Genomic DNA, 13,292 nt, shown 5'->3' with positions numbered 1-13,292 from the left:
CACGTGGTGTGGTGGAGGGCTAGATGAACAGTAGACGATGGAGGGGTGCCCGTGGAGGGGTGGATGAACAAGACCCCGTGGTGCGGAGGGCAGGATGAACGGTAGACGGTGGAGGGGTTCCCGTGGAGGGGTGGTTGAACAGGACCCCGTGGTCTAGAGGGATGGATGAACAGTAGATGGTGGAGGGGTGGTTGAACAGTAGCCGGTGGAGTACCGCGCGGTGGAGGCTGGATGGACAGGAGCCCGTGGAGGCTGGAGGAGGTCGACGGTGGATGAACAGTAGCTCATGAAGGCTAGAGGGGGTCGATGGTGGAGATGAACAGTATCCCGTGGAGTCCCGTTTTGCGGTACGCCACACCCCTCCCAATGAACAGGACCCCCATTTCGACCGTAGCGCTCCAAGACAAGTCCGTTTCCTCCTTTTGCGGTACGCCACACCCCTCCCGATCAACAGGACCCCCGTTTCGACCGTAGGAGGTCCGTTTCCTCCGTTTTGCGGTACGCCACACCCCTCCCGATCAACAGGACCCCCGTTTCGACCGTAGGAGGTCCGTTTCCTCCGTTGTGCGGTACGCCAGGCCTCGTTTCCATCGCCTCTTCCATCCAAGCCCTCCCGATGAACACGACCACGCATTCCGTTCTGACCCATGAACACGATGACGATGTTGTTTCTCCGTTCTGACCCAGCCATGTACACGAGCCATTGCCGTACGTATGCGCGAGTAGGCGTTCGAGACCCCGCCCGTATGTACACATACGTGGTCGTATTTTCTTTCTTGCACCCTGGCCGCCTCTACTATGACATGTGCGTGCCTCTACATCCACCAGTATATATGTATGTACACGTTCGCGATCAGAATGACAATGCTACGTACGCTTCGACCAGGTGGGTCCCGACTGTCAGGAACTTCCTGGCGTGCGAACATGTAGCTGGTGGGTCCCAGCAGTCAGGGGGGAAACGTTTTTTTCACGAAATACGGTGGCCCGTCCGGTGGGTCCTTGCTGTCAGGTGGAGGAATCATTATTTTCCGCATAATAAGGAGGCACTTCCTTGCTGCCGCCGTGGACCCAGCTGTTAGCCTCTCCACGTACAGTCCATGTCCGATGGAAGTCGTTCCTTGACCACGTTGACCACGCCGCCCCGAGAGCACCAGGGCGGTGGACGGCGGCGAGGCCTAGGAAGGGGACGACACGGAGCCGGGGAAGACGCGGCAGTGGATGCCCACGCGTAGAGGAGTACGAGGGTTCACTGGTTCGCTGCGGTGTGAGGTTGTCGTTGCTGTAGAATAATAGGGGGTGTGGGTGAGTAGAGGGATGGCCTGGCCAGCGGTGGGAGTAGTAGGGGGCGGTGAGGCCTCCGCCGCATCGCAGCCGGCCACGGGAGGCAGGAGCACGAGGCATGACCAGCGCTGGTTTGGGCGGCTGGAGCAAGAAGACCAGAGGTTGAAGAAGCACTACGGCCGTTGGATGGACATCGTACGGTCACTGGAGCTAGAATCGTTTATATTGACTAAGTTGACAAAGCCCTTCGTCCCCGTCAACTTAGTAGGCCCACAAGTCAGCCTCCCAGCAAGGTGGGTCCCAGCTAGCCGAGGGAGTATTCATTTTTTTGTGCGTAATAAGGAGGCACTTCTGGTGGGTCCGAGCTGACAGCGGGGGGAACATTTTTTCGCGAAATACGGTGGCCCGTCCGGTGGGTCCCAGCAGTCAGGGGGAAATGATTTTTTTCGCAAAATACTGGTGGCCCGTCCGGTGGGTCCCTGCTGTCAGGTGGAGGAATAATTATTTTCCGCGTAATAAGGAGGCACTTCCTTGCGGCTGCCGTGGACCCAGCTGTCAGCCTCTCCACGTACAGTATTCTTCCGATGGAATTCGGTCGTTGACCACATTGACCACGGCACGCCGACAGCACCACCGTGGTGGACGACGGTGAGGCCTAGGAAGGGGACGACGCGGGGTCGGGGAAGACGCGGCAGTGGATGCCCACGCGGAGAGGAGTACGAGGGTTCACTGGTTCGGCTGCGCTGCCGTCGCCGCAGAATAACAGGGGGTGTGGGTGAGTGGAGTGGAGAGATGGCCTGGCCAGCAGTGGGAGTTGTATGGGGGTGGTGAGGCCTCCGCGGCAGCACAGCCGGCCACGGGAGGCAGGAGCAAGCGGCACGACCGGCGCTGGTTTGGGCGGCTGGAGCAAGAAGACCAGAGGTTGAAGAAGCACTACGGCCGTTGGATGGACATCGTACGGTCAGTCGAGCTAGAATCGTGCATATTGACTAAGTTGAAAAAGCCCTTCGTCCCCGTCAACTTAGTAGGCCCACTATACTGGGTCCCAGCTAGCAGGGGGAGTATTCATTTTTTTGTGCGTAATATGGAGGCACTTCCTTGCGTGCGAAGATATAGCTGGTGGGTCTAAGCTGTCAGCGGTGGTAAAGTTTTTTTTCGCGAAATACAGAGGCTGTTTCGGTGGGTCCTAGATGTCAGGTGGAGGAAATCATTATTTTGTGCGTAATAAGGAGGCATTTCCTTGCGTGTGGCTGTGGACCCAGCTGTCAGCCTCTCCATGTATAGTCCACTTCAGATGCATGTCGGCCGTTGACCGCGCTGACCACGCCATGCCGAGAGCACCGGGGCGGTGGACGACGGCGAGGCCTTGGAAGGGAACGACACGGAGGCAGGGAAGACTCGGCCGTTGTTTTTGTTTCCCACGCAGAGGGGAGTACGACTGTACGAGGGTTTACTGGTTCGTCTGCCATCGCCGGAGAATAACAGCAGGTGTGGGTGAGTAGAGGGATGGCTAGGCCAGCGATGGGAGTACGGTGGGGTAGTGAGGCCTGCGCGGCAGCACAGCCGGCCGTGGGGAGGAGGGAGCAGGTAGTCCCGCCGGTGCTTGTTTGAGCGGCTGGAGTAGGAAGAGCAGAGATTGAAGAAGCACGACGGCCGTTGGATGGACATCCAACAGTATACAGGCCATATGTGGAAAGCCTCAAATCTGTGGAAAATAGCATACAGCCCATCTGCCATTATTTCAAATAATTTACAGCCCATTTGCTAATTCTTACGGGTTTTTTTGGAGCCCATATTCTTTTTGTTAGCATTACAGCCCATATTGTGGCCACGGTTAAAAATTTATACGAAATTTTGCATATGTCGGTGCGGTCTGAACTTGTTTTAATCCCGAAATTTCGAGTCACATTCAGACTGATTTTAGAAATAAATGTATATCAATATAAAATCCAATAAATTGTCCACGCATAAAAATCGATGCAATTTAAAATCTCGAAATGAAAAAAAGATATTTGAAAATAATTGCCGGTTTGATGTGTTTTAAAAATGTACAGCCCATTTCTCATTACTGATATGCCATTCTCCTCGTCTTGAAAGATTTGCAGCCCAACAGGCCTAATAAAGCGACTTACTTGACAAATCACAAAAAAACTGGGCTAGCCATTTTCAGAAAGAAAAAAACTACTGGGCTGGTCTGTGGTAAACATAAAAGAAAAGGTTGTCTAGACAGGCCAGAGTGTCCCACACAGCCCAATTGACACCCTGCTTCCGTCTCAAAAACAAATTAGATAAATGCCACTCCAATTATGGCAATTCATAAAAATGCCACTGCAATTTCCAAACTTTGAAAAATGCCACTGCAATTTTTGCAAACTTTGAAAAACGCCACTGCAGTTTGCAAACTTTGAAAAACGCCACTCCAGACTTCGTAAAATGCCACTAGAAATGGCATGAAATGGCATTTTTCAAAGTTTGGAAATTGCAGTGGCATTTCTTGGATACACCAGATTTGGAGTGGCAAATTAACCCAAAACAAAAATAACTGGGCGAGCTGCTGGGTCCCTGGTGTCAGCTGCTCGTTGTGCAATTCTCTCGTTTATTGACTATGTTGACAATGGCATGGGACCCAGATGTCAGAAATCCACTAGGAGGAGCCATTTTTTTATTGGCTTGAAATAAGGAGGCACTTGCTTGCGTACTGCCATGACCTTGGCGGGTCCCTGTTGTCATCCTCTCCATGTACAATCATCTCCTGATTGTGTACGCGTCAACTTGCTAGGCCCACAAGTCAGCCTCTAAACCGTGGAGGACAAATACAACCCATTTAAAAAAATAACAACCCATTCCATACGTTCAAATGGAAAGTTCAACATTCAGAGCAAAGTAACAGGTCTGATCCACATATAGAGTACTGAACTTCCATGTTGACAACCATCATAGCCAAGTGAACTATCTACTCCCACTAACACTCTAGTAGCGTACAAGTACTAACTTACTCTTAGCTAACTAGACGATGCCGGCCGCCATCTGCTGTCCATGCTAAATGCCAGCACCGGCGTCCTCCGCCTCGCCTCGGACTTGCCAGAGGTGCAATAGGGCGCGTTGCTCGCGCGCGTTGGCCCTTTCCATGCCGGCGTGGTCCACCGAAGCTTCGGCTTCCAAGCGGGAAACCCACTTAACGAGCTGGTAGTATAAATCAGCGTCGCGAACGCGTGCGTGCCCGACAGCCTCCAGGGCTATTTGCCGGGCGCCGGCCTCCACGTAGTCGGCCCAATTGCAGGCGCTCTGCTCGCGACTCAGAGCGTCGGTGCGCTGCCGCTCCATGTCCCGCTGGCGGCGCAAATCGGCGAGACGCTGCTCCTCCGCCAGGCGGTCGTGCTCCAACAACTCCTGCTCCTCCGCCATGCGGTCGCGCTCCAACAACTCCTCGATCTCCGCATTGCGATCTAAAGACAGATAGAATGCCTCCTCCCTCCGTCTGCCTTCCGATGAAAACCCGAACACTAGTTCCGGTGGTGACCGCCTCCGGCGTCGCCTACCACGGACGGGCGGGGGCATGACGGACGTGGCGAGCGACGTCGGGCCAGTGGGGGCTTATGAGGATATGGCGATTTGGGTCACGGTGGCACTGGAGAAGGCCGGGAAACAGTACTTATATGCGGAAGGTAGCGCGATGGTCATCGGAATTCAATGCATAATGGCTTAGCGCGCCAGCTTGCCGTGGAAAACTAGAGAAACTGAAATTATGGTTGTGCCGTCCCGTCCCATCTGGGTCGCACGCCGGCATGGCGGTCAAACGAGTGCACTCGACTCATCTCCCTCCTTGTCAATAATGATTCCACAGATTTAAAGTGTATCTTTTTTCGCATCATTTAGCTGCCTTAATTACGGCCGGCTGCATGCAGGCACTCAGAATCACTCGCAGGCAGTACGTGAAGCAGCATGCAGCAACTTAAATCGTTGGAATTAATTAGGCTTAAACTTCTGCATGCCGAGGGCACGCATTCAGCCACTTAAATCGCTGGAATTTATTAGGCTTAAACTTCTGCATGCCGTTAATTATTGCCATGCCTTGGTCTTGCTGCTTTGCTCACGGGACTAATAAACCCGGACGGAGGGAGTACCTTGGTTGGTGAGAGGTTTGAATTAAGCCCTGCAAACCGGAAAGGAGGTACTACTATGTGCGTGATCCGCTATTTATTCGTGTAGGATCGAGTAGGACGTTTCTTGAATTGAGCCCTGCAAACCGGAAAGGAGGTAGTACATGCGTGATCCGCTATTTATCCGTGTAGGATCGATAGTGTAGCTTGTCAATTTCTTCAGAGGTAGGCATTTTTATCCGTGTAGGATCGATAGTGTAGCTTGTCAGTTTCTTCATAGGTAGGCATTTTTATTCAAAAAACTGCCACTTCGCATCTTGAGTCGCAAATAAAACTGCCAGGAGCGCATTTGTAGGCTAGCTAGTGATCGATCAGTAACTTGTAAACACTGAGCGAACAGAAATAAGTAACTATTAATGCATCTCAATGATTCATAGATCATATACAAATATGTAGCTCCAAAAGCAAAGATCAGCCACTTCGGATCTTGCGTCGCAACTAAAACTAACTAGTACAATTCCCATACATAAGATCAACATGTTAATGCATCTCAATGACTCACTAATCATATACAAATATGTAGCTCCAAAAGCAAAGATCTAGAAAAAACATTTGTTCTTCCTACTAACATGGATGCTTCTCTTGGCCAACATTCAGTACAGACTAAAATACAAATTTGTTTGTGAAGTCTACAATTCCTCTTGCAAACGTAAGTGGTTTCACCAACAGGTGGAATCATGAGAATGAACCAGACATGATGGAGGAACATCCACTGCAATATGATTTGGTCTTCTCTCGATCACACGGCGAGACTATTTTCGGAATACAAACTTTAACTTAGGCAAAATGATGCCCATTGTATAATCAAACCAAAGCAATGAAGCACCTAGTGTTGGCCAATAAATAGTACAATACTACTTTTCTGCAATCCATGAAGTGACTATCCAATCTTTCTATGTCTATTTTCAAATGGCACTGCATGCAGTGACTATACTATTCTCTTGTGCAGTTCAACCAAAATTGCGGGCACTTTGTTGGTTTGCCAAATAGCAACGGGCAGACATCTCTGTCTGCACAAATATCAAGCAGCTAGTAAACATATACCACACCCTGAATTTTCGATTTAAATGTGTCTCTTCCGCTTAGCATCTGTCATGTTCTGCACTGGACAATCTGATACAGTTATGTTTTGCCCTGGACAATTTCATACTGAATTGATTTGCTGGTTCAGAGCAGAAATATAGCGCCTATTCTTCATCAGACCAAGGATATCCATGTTCGCAGTGATGGAAGAGGTGAAATCGATACAACCGAAATTGAGCATCCAATCATTGAATCCTATCCTGCACCTCCAATGTAGGTCCACCCTGCCAATAAATTCACATGCAAACCACTAGTATTACTATCTAATGACAGTACAAAAAGAGTAGCAAGATAGTAGCAAACCATGTACCTTCGTAATGAACAGCTCATAGTGCCACCAATTTGATATAAAGGTTGGGAAAAAAACATGCTCCTAATGTTGAACCAGTTGGACTTTTTGTGCAGTTCCACTAAAATCGAGCATCCCTGTTTGCATAGATATTGAAAGTGTGATTACTCTAAAAGTGGCACTAGTTGAAGCATAGACTCACAAATATAAGCATTCCAATTTCTTAATGGGAAAAGGTAGCAAGACTATTTCTAACCACCTGTTTGAAGGAATAAATAAAGCAACAGCAGCTGATGTAAGGAAGGCATACATAGTTTTTTCTGGAAAAGTGAGCCATTCTTGACCTTTCCTCTTCTTTTAAGCAAATTTTGTGCAGTTCTACAAAAATAAAATGCCATCACCGCCTTGACAATTCAGTGACACTGTACAAAAGGAAATGACTTAACATTACATCATGATGTCAGGTATGTAGTCGACAGGCATTAGAGACAAACATACAGACCTCCTCAAGAGAACAGCCGGAGGAGGAGGTGCCCACTCTTGACCTTTCCTCTTGTCTTCAAAATTGTCTGTGTAGTTTATCCAAAATAAAATGACATCAGCGCCTTGGCATTTTGGTGACACTGTACAAAAAAATTAACTTATCTCATGAAAGTGAGGTATGTAATCTATAAGCATTAACAGTGCAAAAATCTGACGGGAGTAACAAGTTTCATCATTGGTATACTGGCTATGCAACAGCATTAGAATGCCTTATAGCTGAAAAATCTTTAATACATCCACAATCAACAGCTAACCCTGAAATAATCCAATGACATTAAATGGCATTGCTTAAATTTATGGGTGGCATTAGACTAAGAGCAGCATTAGTTAAATGTGGCATTTTAGCAGTAGCATTGCTTAACTTGACTGTTGGCGTTATACTAACAGCAAAAATAGTGGCAATAAGAGCATGGGAGGCACCAGTACGATGTACCTCTACGGACGCAGAGTGGTGAGGGAGGTATGGTTGCCCAGAGCAACAAATATCCAGGCAGGATATGTGGATTACGGTCCCATTTTTGTTCTCTTTAGCCACCTTTTTCCTATGCGAGGACAACAAACCGATCGACCTGGTCATTCTCTATTGCGTTGTCATGCCTTTCTACCCTTCTTAAACCAAGAGACACGAGACTCGTTCCTTAGCTACTGATTTTCCCCTTTTCAACCTAGATGCGGGTTCGATGCCTACTCTCTTGGACAGTACAGTCTCCCTACCTTTCCTTATTAAACCCAGACATGGATTAGTCTGCATGAAGTAGGGTTTCCTTTAATAGTGCAAATTATGGTTTTCGTCTGCGTGGCTAGCAGAGTAGAGGTTAGCAAATTGGGATGATGGTGGAGTGGAAAAAGATCCACATGCAACGACGTAGCAGATGGGGCAATAGAACAAGGTTATGGCTCGAAAAGAGGTAGCATACCTGAGGGTCGGCGGGAAGTGGCTTCGCTCGTGGTCGTCGTCCTCCGCACACACTACGGCAGCGAGCTTGGGGACGGAGGCCATCATGCGCGGGCGCTAGGTCTGAGAGGACGGCCTTGTCATCAGTGCGTGACCTCGCTCACCGACGACGAGTGCGTCAACGCTCCACGTCCTTCTCTTCCCCGGCGGATCTGTGACCTACTCAACTAACTCAAAAGTATCCAAACAGGAGGGTTAGTTTGGGTTAGATGCATCTAACCCATCCAAAAAATCTAACCCATCCAAGAGGTGTTTATTTGGGTTAGTTCTTCTTGGGATCATTAAAAAACACATTTTTCTCTCGCTCTCCCCGTAGCAGATCCCTCTCCACTTCCTCGAAGCTTCTCGTCCTTTCCCTCCCTCCCTCTCGCATCGCCCGTGAAGGCGCCTTGCCGTATCCGTGTTCCATCTAACCCTGCCATCCAAACACCTCTTTGGCTAGATTTAGTTTAGGGTTAGTTCAGGGTTAGAATCTAACTCTAACCTCTAACTGAGTTAGAGTATCCAAACAAGGCAGGGTTTGTGATATGTCTCCAACGTATCTATAATTTTTGATTGCTCCATGCTATATTATCTACTGTTTTGGACTATATTGGGCTTTATTTTCCACTTTTATATTATTTTTGGGACTAACCTATTAACCGGAGGCCCAGCCCAGAATTGTTGTTTTTGCCTATTTCAGTGTTTCGAAGAAACAGAATACCAAATGAGTCCAAACAGAAAAATCCTTTTTGGAACATGATTTTCTTCCCAAATAAGATCCAGGAGACTTGGACCCTACGCCAAGGAAGCTCCGAGGAGGGCACGAGGTAGGGGGCGCGCCCTACACCCCAAGGCGCGCCCCCCACCCTCGTGGGCCCACCGAAGCTCCACCGACATACTTCTTCCTCCTATATATACCCACGTACCCCCAAACGATCAGAACAGGAGCCAAAAACCTAATTCCACCGCGCAACTTTCTGTATCCACGAGATCCCATCTTGGGGCCTGTTCCGGAGCTCCGCCAGAGAGGGCCGTCATCTCGGAGGGCTTCTACATCATCATAGCCTCTCCGATGAAGTGTGAGTAGATTACCTCAGACCTTCGGGTCCATAGTTATTAGCTAGATGGCTTCTCCTCTCTTTTTGGATCTCAATACAATGTTCTCCCCCTCTCTTGTGGAGATCTATTTGATGTAATCTTCTTCTTTTGCGGTGTGTTTGTTGAGACCGATGAATTGTGGGTTTATGATCAAGTCTATCTATGAATAATATTTGAATCTTCTCTGAATTCTTTTATGTATGATTGGTTATCTTTGCAAGTCTCTTCGAATTATCTATTTGGTTTGGCCAACTAGATTGGTAGTTCTTGCCATGGGAGAAGTGCTTAGCTTTGGGTCCGATCTTGCGGTGTCCTTTCCCAGTGATAGAAGGGGCAGCAAGGCACGTATTGTATCGTTGCCATCGAGGATAACAAGATGGGGTTTATTTCATATTGCATGAATTTATCTCTCTACATCATGTCATCTTGCTTAAAGCGTTACTCTGTTTTTAACTTAATACTCTAGATGCATGCTGGATAGCGGTCGATGAGTGGAGTAATAGTAGTAGATGCAGAATCGTTTCGATCTACTTGTCACGGTCGTGATGCCTATATACATTATCATGCCTAGATATTCTCATAACTATGCTCAATTCTGTCAATTGCTCAACAGTAATTTGTTCACCCACCGTAGAAAACTTATGCTCTTGAGAGAAGCCACTGGTCAAACCTATGGCCCCCGGGTCTATTCTCACCATATCAATCTCCATCACTTTAATCTTGCTTTGTTTTTACTTTGCCTTTTACTTTTCACTTTGCATCTTTATATCAAAAATACCAAAAATATTATCTCTATTAGATCTCACTCTCGTAAGAGACCGTGAAGGGATTGACAATCCCTAATCGCGTTGGTTGCGAGTTGCTATCGATTTGTGCAGGTACGAGGGACTTGAGCGTGGCCTCCTACTGGATTGATACCTTGGTTCTCAAAAACTGAGGGAAATACTTATGCTACTCTGCTGCATCATCCTCTCCTCTTCGGGGAAAACCAACGCAAGCTCAAGAGGTAGCAAGAAGAATTTCTTGCGCCGTTGCCGGGGAGTCTACGCAAAAAGTCAACATACCAAGTACCCATCACAATCCCTATCTCCCGCTTTACATTAGTTACCATTTTCCTCTCTATTTCCTCTCCCCCACTTCACCCTTGCCGTTTTATTCGCCCTCTCTTTCTCCTTCTCCTTCTCCTTCTCCTTCTATGTTTTCCTTTTTCTCGCTTGCCTTTTGTTTGCTCGTGTGTTGGATTGCTTGTTTGTCGCGATGGCTCAAGATACTACCAAATTGTGTGACTTCACCAATACCAACAATAATGATTTCCTTAGCACTCCGATTGCTCCTCTTGCCAATACTGAATCTTGTGAAATCAATATTGCTTTGTTGAATCTTGTTATGAAAGATCAATTCGCCGGCCTTCCTAGTGAAGATGCCGCTACTCATCTGAATAGCTTTGTTGATTTATGTGATATGCAAAAGAAAAAAGATGTCGATAATGATGTTGTTAAATTGAAGCTATTTCCTTTTTTGCTTAGAGATCGTGCTAAAGCTTGGTTTTCGTTTTTGCCTAAAAATAGTATTGATTCTTGGAACAAGTGCAAAGATGTTTTTATCTCTAAGTATTTTCCTCCCGCTAAGATCATCTCTCTTAGAAACGATATTATGTGTTTTAAGCAACTTGATCACGAACATGTTGCACACGCTTGGGAGAGAATGAAATTAATGATACGTAATTGCCCTACTCATGGTTTAAATTTGTGGATGATTATACAAATTTTTTATGCCGGATTGAATTTTGCTTCTAGAAATCTTTTAGATTCGGCCGCGGGAGGCACTTTTATGGAAATCACTTTAGGAGATGCTACTAAACTCCTAGTTAATATTATGGTTAATTATTCTCAATGGCATACTGAAAGATCTTCTACTAAAAAAGTGCATGCGATAGAAGAAATCAATGTTTTGAGTGGAAAGATGGATGAACTTATGAAATTATTTACTACTAAGAGTGTTTCTTCTGATCCCAATGATATGCCTTTGTCTACTTTTATTGAGAATAACAATGAATCTATGGATGTGAATTCTGTTGGTAGGAATAATTTTGGTAACAATGCATATAGAGGGAATTTTAATCCTAGGCCATATCCTAGTAATCCTTCTAATAATTATGGAAATTCCTACAACAACTCTTATGGAAATTGTAATAAGATGCCCTCTGAATTTGAGAATAGTGTTAAAGAGTTTATGAATTCACAAAATAATTTTAATGCTTTGCTTGAAGAGAAATTGCTTAAAGTTGATGATTTGGCTAGGAACGTTGATAGAATTTCTCTTGAGGTTGATTCTTTAAAGCTTAGATCTATTCCTCCTAAGCATGATATCAATGAGTCTCTCAAAGCTATGAGAATTTCCATTGATGAGTGCAAGGAAAGAACCGCTAGGATGCGTGCTTCAAAAGATGCCTTTATTAAAGCGTGTTCTTCCAATACCTATGAAAATCAAGATGAAGATCTACAAGTTATTGATGTGTCCCCTATCAAATCTTTGTTTTGCAATATGAACCTTGATGAAACTGAATATGATCTTCCTTTACCTAGAAGGCGTTCCAAAAATTCAGAGTATTTAGATCTTTATGATGAAACTGATGAAAGTGGGATTGAAAGTAATAAAAATTTAGATGTTGCTAAACCCACTATATTGGATTTCAAGGAATTTAATTATGAAATTTGCTCTTTGAATGATTGTATTTCCTTGTTGCAATCCGTGCTAAATTCTCCACATGCTTATAGTCAAAAGAAAGCCTTCACCGAACATATTGTTGATGCCTTGATGCAATCTTATGAAGAAAAACTTGAGTTGAATGTTTCTATCCCTAGAAAACTCTATGATGAGTGGGAGCCAACCATTAAAATTAAAATTAAAGATCATGAGTTTTATGCTTTGTGTGATTTGGGTGCTAGTGTCTCCACTATCCCCAAGACTTTGTGTGATTTGCAAGATTTCTGCAATCCTGAAAATTGCTCTTTAAACTTGCATCTCGCGGATTCTACTATTAAGAAACCTATGGGAAGGATTAATGATGTTCTTATTGTTCCAAATAGGAATTATGTGCCCATAGATTTCATTGTTCTTGATATAGATTGCAATCCTTCTTGCCCTATTATTCTTGTTAGACCTTTCCTTAGAACGGTTGGTGCGATTATTGATATGAAGGAAGGGAATATTAGATTCCAATTTCCATTAAAAAAGGGCATGGAACACTTTCCAAGAAAGAAAATAAAATTTCCATATGAAACCATCATGAGAGCCACTTATGGATTGCCTTCAAAGATGGCAATACCTAGATCTATCCTCGCTTTTATGCCTAGCTAGGGGCGTTAAACGATAGCGCTTGTTGGGGGGCAACCCAATTTTATTTTTATTTTTTTGTGCTTTTATTCTGTTAGGGAATAAATAACCCATCTACCTTCTGTTTTTATGTGGTTTTATGTTTTAATTAGTGTTTGTGCCAAGCTAGACCTATTGGATCTTCTTGGATGATAGTTATTTGATCTTGCTGTAATTTCCAGAAACTTTGTGTTCAGTGCCCGAATTATTAAAAATCATCAGAACATGATAAAATACTGATTCCAATTTCTGCTGATCAATAAACAAATTTTCTAGGTCGTATAATTTTTGTAGATTTTTTGGAGGTTCAGAAGTTTGCGTTAGTTACAGATTACTACAGACTGTTCTGTTTTTGACAGATTCTGTTTTTCGTGTGTTGTTTGCTTATTTTGATGAATCTATGGTTAGTAAAATAGTTTATAATCCATAGAGAAGTTGGAATACAGTAGGTTTAACACCAAAATAAATAAATAATGAGTTCATTACAGTACCTTGAAGTGGTTTTATGTTTTCTTTCTCTAACGGA

This window comes from Triticum dicoccoides, chromosome 6A (assembly GCF_002162155.2).
Source record: "Triticum dicoccoides isolate Atlit2015 ecotype Zavitan chromosome 6A, WEW_v2.0, whole genome shotgun sequence".
Taxonomy (NCBI): domain Eukaryota; kingdom Viridiplantae; phylum Streptophyta; class Magnoliopsida; order Poales; family Poaceae; genus Triticum; species Triticum dicoccoides.
Note: the sequence above shows the minus strand (reverse complement) of the source record.